Here is an 8,223-nt window from a genome sequence, read left to right as displayed (position 1 = left end):
TTCCTCAGCCTAAATTTAGCCACTGTTAATAAATGTTTATATCTTTATCTGTCACCCATCAGAGCTTAAACCTGTGTATTAATTCCAAGGAAAATCATAAGGTAAGAATTTAGCTTTTCTGGATATAAAGTAAATAAAAATGCAGCATAGAGTAACTCATTGGACTAAAGTCAACCTATTTCTATAAAACATGTTAAGCATTTTCTTACATGAAAGGACTTCACACTGACATGTATAATTACAAGAAGAGAAACGATCAATATTCACAGTGGCACAAAAATCCCGTAGGTGCCTACAAGACTGCACCTTTCTCTAAACATTGCATGTTATGTGAGCGGTTTGCAACCCAAGTGACTGTAGAAGATATTGGACCCTAAACAAAATGGACAATTGCATAAACCCAGTCCTCTATGACAGATTTAGCAAGACCTATCTTGGAGATTCTTGTTAAGGACATGATGAAAATTTTATAGTTTGGTTGTGATTACACATGTCACTCAGCCATTAACTATATTTAACATAGTTCCTTTTGCTCTAACTTATATTTTCTTGACTCAGAAAACTTTCTTGTTTGTGAAAACTTGGCTGTTCAAAACATAGACATGGGTTTTTAATCCTTTGGAATTACTGTCTGCATAGTGTTCTATGAGATGAGCTTCTCTTTACCATATCATAGGAATAAACTTACTCTGTTTCAAACTTGGACAGCAGCTAGCTCGTTCTCTCTCCTAGAAAACCACTTATATAGACTTCCTTACATGTAAAAAGTCCCTAATTTACTTGCAAAAGTATGTCAGTGAGTCAAACCTAACTCAACCAAGTGAGGTGAATTCTGCTCTCATGCTTCCTTTATATTAAAAATTGTAAGAATTGTTCAGCAGTGGGCATACTTTCTAATGTGAAGTGTGACTCCTATTTTCCATAATGTGAATCAAACAGTTGAATCAGTTTAATATGTGAAAGAGACTTTCAAAGAGTCTTGGACCTTGAAAATTGTCCTGGGTATGAATTTTTGGAGAAATATCCCTTTTCAAGCACAAAGGATTCATTTTTTAATATTATGCTGATACTGGGCTTTGAACTCCTGGCCTTGAGTTCTATCTGGGCTTTAATTCTCAATGTTTGCTCTATACCACCTGGGCCACAACTTCACTTCTTCCTTTTACCACAAGTTGAGAAAAGAATCTCTTAGGTTTGTCTACTTGGAAAAGCTTTGAATTGCAATTGTCAAATTTGAACCTACCCAGTATCTATGTGTAAGCCATTGGTGTTCTGCTAGAACTCACTTTTTTTCAGGTAAGGGGTAGGTTTATTCAGTAGACCTGCTGGGACCTGGCAAGATTGGAACTCCACGTGGCTGGGAAAGGCCTGGGAATGAGAGAGAGCTGGGAAAGAGAGGAAAGAGAGGGGAAATAGCTAGAAAAGAGCAGAGAGAGCAGAGAGAGCTAGGAAAGAGCAGGGAGAGAGCTAGGTAGCAGAGAGAGCTAAAATAGAGCAGTGAGAGAGAGCAGAGAGAGTTAGAAAAGAACAGAGAAAGAGCTAGGTAGCAGAGAGAGCTAGAATAGAACAGAGAGATCTAGAACTCACTTCTCAAGAATAAATAATCACAAAAAGAGGAGAAAGAAATATTTGTTCAATTATTTATGTGTCGTGTGATAAACCAAATCACTTGCTAATGGAAAAGAAAAAAAAGAAGATAGAGATGAATATGGAGGAGAGAGACACAAAGAAATAAGTAGGGAAGGCTGGGTAAATGAGGTGAGGGGAGTGGAAGGGAGGATACGAGAGGAGGGGTAGCTGAGTGGAATTGTCTACTCCTCACTAAGGTATTTTTGGACAATCAGTACCTTTGCATATTTGTAGACAAAGCTTTCTATATTTGGTAGTAGTAAGCTGAGATTTAAAATAACGATTTACAGGTAACAACCTGTTAGTGTGCTTCCTCCTGCTGCAAGGTAGCCACAGTTAGGTTACTGTTACAGAGAAGGCAAGAGTAAGCAGTTTAAGTGATTCTGAGAAACAATAATTGACATGCCAGGAATGCTTCCCTGTATGGTGAAGTCAAGCATCACTCTGCTCCAGTCTTCCTCTGATCAAGTATAGAAGAAACAGAAAAGGAAGGGGATACATGAGTAATGATCATCTCTCTGTTTATCCTCTTCCCTTGGCTTCTGAAACAATAAAGCCAAAGGAGACAATCTGAACTAGAAGGGAAAATGGGGGAAAAGTTCAGTCTAACTTATTGTGAAACTTTTAAAATAATTGGAGCAGCATTTCAAATACTGAAATAAAACTTTTAAAATTATTAATAAAAAGTAACTCGAAATTTATTAAAAATTTAGACTACAGGGCTCAATAAATAGTTTTATCTGCATAATTAAAACTGACTCCTGCTTCTATCATCAGAAATTGAAGATCGTCCAATACTAGGTAAATTACCCTTGATATTCACTTAAACTGTGTGAATATAATGCAGAAAATATTACTTTAAATTTAGACTGCTAAAGTAATATGTGATGGAAATTCATGATGGAACCATAATGCTAAGAACATGGAAATTATTTCCCTTCCATCTTAAGAGTGTAGAGAAAAAAAAGAGCACTATTGGATGGCCCTGAAGGTCAAATTCTAAATTTAGGAGAGAAGGTGAATAGTAAAGGAGACTTATCTTGGCCATTCAGACATATGAAATGTAGAGAAATATACACATTTATGTAGGTCTAACATGGAACAGTGGATGTGGCAAGCCCATAGCCAAATGCCAAAGGTAAAGATATTTAACAAAATACCATGAAGTTCAAACAAGTCTTAAAAGGGGATCTGGGCTTGAAGGGAGTAGGGCAGAATAATGGAGAGGGAAATGGTGGACTAATATAGTCAATATACATATAGCACTCAATGTACATATGTGAGAATATAATTAGGGATAGGGATAGGTGGGGTTGGGGTAAGGGAAGGAAGAAAAATGGCAAGTTTGACAATGATCCAGATGCACTATACATTGAAATGCACATACACTTTATTCAACACTGACATGATGAAGCGAAACCCCTTTGCACAACTAGGTAAAAATAAATTTTTTGAAGTTTTATTATTAAGAGAACAGAAGCATAAACCTTTAAAGATAAATAAGAGGATAGCATTAACATATTGTTGAGGCTTGTGTTCCTTTCAATATACAAATTTTAAAAAGTGTCAAGTCTTCTGCAAATGTAAATTTTATTTTGCCAATTCTTTTTGCAAATTGCTTAAACTGAAGAGTACCAAATTCCAACATCCCTTCATTCCATTAAAATTTTTTTATAGACCTTTAGGTTTTTCAGTTGTTGCTAAATATTTTAATGTAATGCATTGGAACTAATTTCATTCCATATCTAAATTTAAATTTTAAATGACTAAATTCTTTTAAAATCATCTCACTTAGGCACAAGTATGGATAAATAACTGATGTGGGCAAAATCAGAATTATTTAGAAGGTTGTAAATTGATACTTAGTTTTCTCTCTGCTGGATCATAGAATACAGACTGTCCAAAATGCAAAAAGTTAGCCTTCCACGTTTTCGGCATATAAACACTCCATCAACATTTCGTTATTAGAGGATTATTCAAGATGAGCTACATGTTGATTAATAATGACTGAGTATGTCAGAAAGATGAGGGAAAACCATCTACACTTCACTGAGGTTCTGATTTGTGCTTCAATAAGTGTTCTGAAAACTCTCCTTCAGAGAACTAGCAGCTGCATTTCTAAAAAGTCCCTGGGTTTGAATACATACCTTAGGGTTCATTTCCCTAACATCACCTTATCTGACCTTTTCTGCTTGACTCAGACATATACTAGATATTGAAAATTGTTTTTAGCACATTTATAAGATTATTTCTGTGTTGCTTTGGATATCCTTCTCCCACAGTATAATCCCTGCTTTTACTGTATTTGATGTCCGCATAATTTGTGGAGGGGAAGGGGAAAAACAAATCGTTTAAATATGGATACAGGTGGACACATTGCAACAATGAGAAGTACAAGTCGTTATGTCGAAAAATGAACTTTACAACTTTGGTCGCCAGGCGGATTGGGTAGGGGGGCGGAGGGAGGGTGGGAAGGGATGGGAAGGGGAAACAAAAGAAGAGGCTACAATGCTTGATAAGAAATGTACTCATTATCTTGCCCATGTAATGGTAACCCCTCTGTACAGTATTTTCACAATAATAAAATCAAAGTCCCTGGGTTGTTACACTTTCTGATAATGTCTCAATTCAAGTACTTCTATGTGGACTTCCATACTATTCAATGATGCTGTATTAGCTCCTTGTTATAATTTGCAGACAGTTCTTGGTGATGAAATTTGTGCTTTTCAAAATTGCTGTCCCAATTCCACCCACAAACTGCAGACAAAATTTATTTGAAAAATTTTGTATCTGTTGATAGTGCATATATTATTATTTTTCATTACAAACGTAGAATGCAGTAAAAATTATCATAGCAATTATACTGCACTAGCTTGTGGGCAGATTCTAATGTAAATAATTTACTGTGTTCATGTAGAGAATTTGAGTATCCAAAGTTTTAATATACCTCTGGTCCTAAAACCAATACCTTACTGATATTGAGTGACAAATACAACTTCTTTTTTTATTTTAATTTTAATTTTTTGTGAACATGCTGTACAGAGGGGTTACAATTACATGGGCAAGATAATGAGTACATTTGTTATCAACCATTGCAGCCTCCTCCTTTGTTTACCCTTCACATCTCTTCCCAGCCTCCCCCCGCCCCCTACAACTTCTTATAAGTACAGAAATTTTCCTTCTATCTATCTATCTAACTATCTATCATTTATCTATCTATCTATCTATTATCTATCTATCTATCTATCTATCTATCTATCTATCTATCTATCTATCTATCTATCTATCTATCTATGTTTGTGTGCGTGTATATACATAAAATATAATGTACTGAGGGGTTACAGTTACATAAGTAAAGTAATGGGTACATTTCTTTCTTTTTATTGTGAAAATACTGTATAGAGGAGTTACAATGACATGAGCAAGACAATGAGTACATTTTTTATCAAGCATTGTTGCCCCCTCCTTTGTTTCCCCTTCCTATCCCTTCCTATACCCTCCCACGCCCCCCAACCTGATCCTCCCCCCACCGAAGTTGTAAAGTTCGTTTTTTGACATAAAGACTTGTATATCTCATTGTTGCAATGGGTCCAACTGTATCCTTATTTAAACGATTTGTTTTTTTTTTTTCCATTCCCCTCCACAAATTATACCAACATCAAGTACAATGAAAGCAGGTTTTATACCATGGGGGAAGGACATACAAAGCAACAAAGAAATCATCTTATAAATATGTTAGAAACAATCCCGTGAAAGAAAAAAAAAACATTTAAATACTTATCTTGGGGTTCATTTCCCTAACATCAACTTATATGACCTTTTCTGTTTGACTCAGACATATACTTGTTATTGCAAACAAGATCACACTACAGCTACCAGCACAACTATATTTATTGCAGCATTATTTACCATAACTAAGATATAAGCACATTTTTCCTAAACACTGTTACTCCCTCCTTTGTTTTTCCCCTACCATCTCTTTCTTTCACACCTCCCCAACTCCCCCATTCACCCCTCCCCCCCACTGATAGTGTGTCTTGTACATCTCATTGTTACAATGGGTCAACCTGTATTCTTTCCTTATATCTTAATTGAAGTAATGATAGCTTGATTTATGCTGATTCTACTTGTGTAGACACACCTAAAATCACTCACCAATCCAAGAGCACATAAATGAAACATCATTCTTTGTCAGTTCTTATAATTTTTTCTACACATTTATTGACAGGTTACAAATTATTCTTAAACATTAATACATTAAAAATACTTTCTTTTTTATTTATTTTCTTGACCAGGAAATCAGCAAGACCTCAGTCAGCATTTCTCACATAGGACTTTTCACGTGGGTTGGTTAAATATATATATAGAATCCAGTCTTCTGAGGACTCACTCTTTTGCTTAGGAATTGATGCTGCCTGTTGGAAAAGAGCTCAAAGAAGCATGCCATTTAAAGCCTTATAACTTTATTCTTTACCATGGTATTCTCCTGCTGCTTTGGTTGTTGAGAGTGTCTACCAGAGCAAGCATTCCATGAGGAGCAGGGTGACACAATATGACTTATACTTACTGAGATTTCTGAGTGACTTGCTATCACTTGTACTGCATTTTACCAGTCAAATCTCTCTAAAACCACCGGATTTAAGAGATAAGAGGAGTGGTAAAGAAATCTTAGGGACAAATATATCTTCAGAATATATTGTTCCAAGCATTCCGTGTAAGTCATATTCAACAACTTGTGAAACTTGTGTTGGCTGTAACTATGTGTCTTTCTCCATGTGTGCATGTATACATGTGTATATGTATGTTTGTGAATAGTAACATACATGTGTACACATATAAGAGCATATACACACATATATGCATATGTAAATAAATATACACATATAAATATATGTGCATATATATCTGTTGTTCAGTGTTTTACTCTATAGTTACCAGCACATTGTCATTCTCACAAAGTGTACAAGATAAATTGCTCTGAGGATCTGTGCTGTATGATGTGCATCCGTTGTACTCACTTCCCCCATTCCTTTGTTTTTCATCCCTGTGAACAATTTCTGTCTACTTTCCATAGGATAGCTCTGTTTTCATTACAGGAAGTTACTAACTGATAATAAAAGAAAAAGATTGTTTGTAAAAGAAAAAGTACTTTTAGGTTATAGGTTAAAGTATCTTATTTATCCCAATGATTCCTATGAGATAAAATTTACATAAATAGTAGTAAAAGGGAGATCTGGTGTTTTGCCATTTAGAATCGCAAAGAATAATATCACGTCACTTTTATAACTCTTAAAGAATACAAAAGTAACTGATGGTCACTATCATGCTGCCACAAAACCAGTGGGTCCTTAAGGATAATAGTAGACCAGCAGAAATTCTAAGTAGCAGACATGGAGCATGAAAGAGAAAGAGGAAATGAGAGAGTGAAAGAGAGAGAGAAATATCATAATATTTAAAGTGCATAACAGATAAACAAGAGCAGTATGAGAATATTCATATTTGATGTATGATAACCCATCAACATGAAATATAATGCTATTTTGATAAAAATAAAAATGACGCAGAAGAAATTATAAATGGAAAAACAATCTTCACAGAAACAAATTCTTAGATATATTTCATGACTTGGTAAAGGATAAAGAGGCTGAAGTTAGTATAAATTTAGAAGTACGACAATTCACAAAAACATAAAAAGATATTCATATATTTCATTATATGACCGAAAGCAGAAAGCAAATATTGTTTAGATGATTTTTTTAAAACACAGTTTCTCAGGTGTGGAAAAGGTGGCTCAGTGTTAGAGGGCTTGGCTTGCATGCATGAGGCCGTGGATTTGATTCCTCAGCACAACATAAGCAGAAAAAGATGGAAGAGGTGCTGTGCCTCAAGTGGTAGCGCTAGCCCTGAGCTGAGGTACAGAACCCAGCCCCCATGACCAACAAAATCAACAAAACAAACAAAACAAAACACAGTCTCTCACTTTTGTGGCCTCAACTCTGCAATAATGCTGTGTCAGCCTAGGGCTAAGATTTTAGTTGTTTACATTTAACAACTCTCCTGATTCAGACTCTATTTGTTCATTTTTAAATAAATATTTTGTTCTTAATTTTCCTCTTTGTAAATTCACATGCACACATAAAAAATGGTATGGACATCCCAGTAACCTTCTCAATGATGACCTCCTAATGATGACTTACAAATGTTTTATTATATTATAGCAAGTAAAAAATTGCTACAAATAAAGGAAACCAATAATTAAATATTAATGATTAAAAAAATAAAAGAACAAACCAATTTCAGTCTTTGAAGTATACTGCATATTAGATTTTACTATTTTCTCATATTCCTGTAAATTTAACTATGGCTAAGTTTATTGTTGGGAGCCGACAGTAAAGCTCCAAGTCATCTTGACCCTTGTGCTCCCTTGCAGGCGCGTACAAGGAACTGGCTTTCATGAAAAGCACCAGGTGCCCAGGTTTGTGTCTGTAGTGTTAGTTTTACTTTCTATCAGTTGACCTTGTCTTGTTTCAATCTGCACCTTGTTTTTATTAAAATTTTCCTTCCTTTTCTGCACTATGGTGACCTTAGGTTACC

The sequence above is a fragment of the Dipodomys merriami genome, unplaced genomic scaffold (genome assembly GCF_024711535.1).
Source record: "Dipodomys merriami isolate MVZ:Mamm:240054 unplaced genomic scaffold, mDipMer1.0.p SCAF_230, whole genome shotgun sequence".
In the NCBI taxonomy this organism is placed as follows: Eukaryota; Metazoa; Chordata; class Mammalia; order Rodentia; family Heteromyidae; genus Dipodomys; species Dipodomys merriami.
This window is presented reverse-complemented; position numbering follows the sequence as displayed.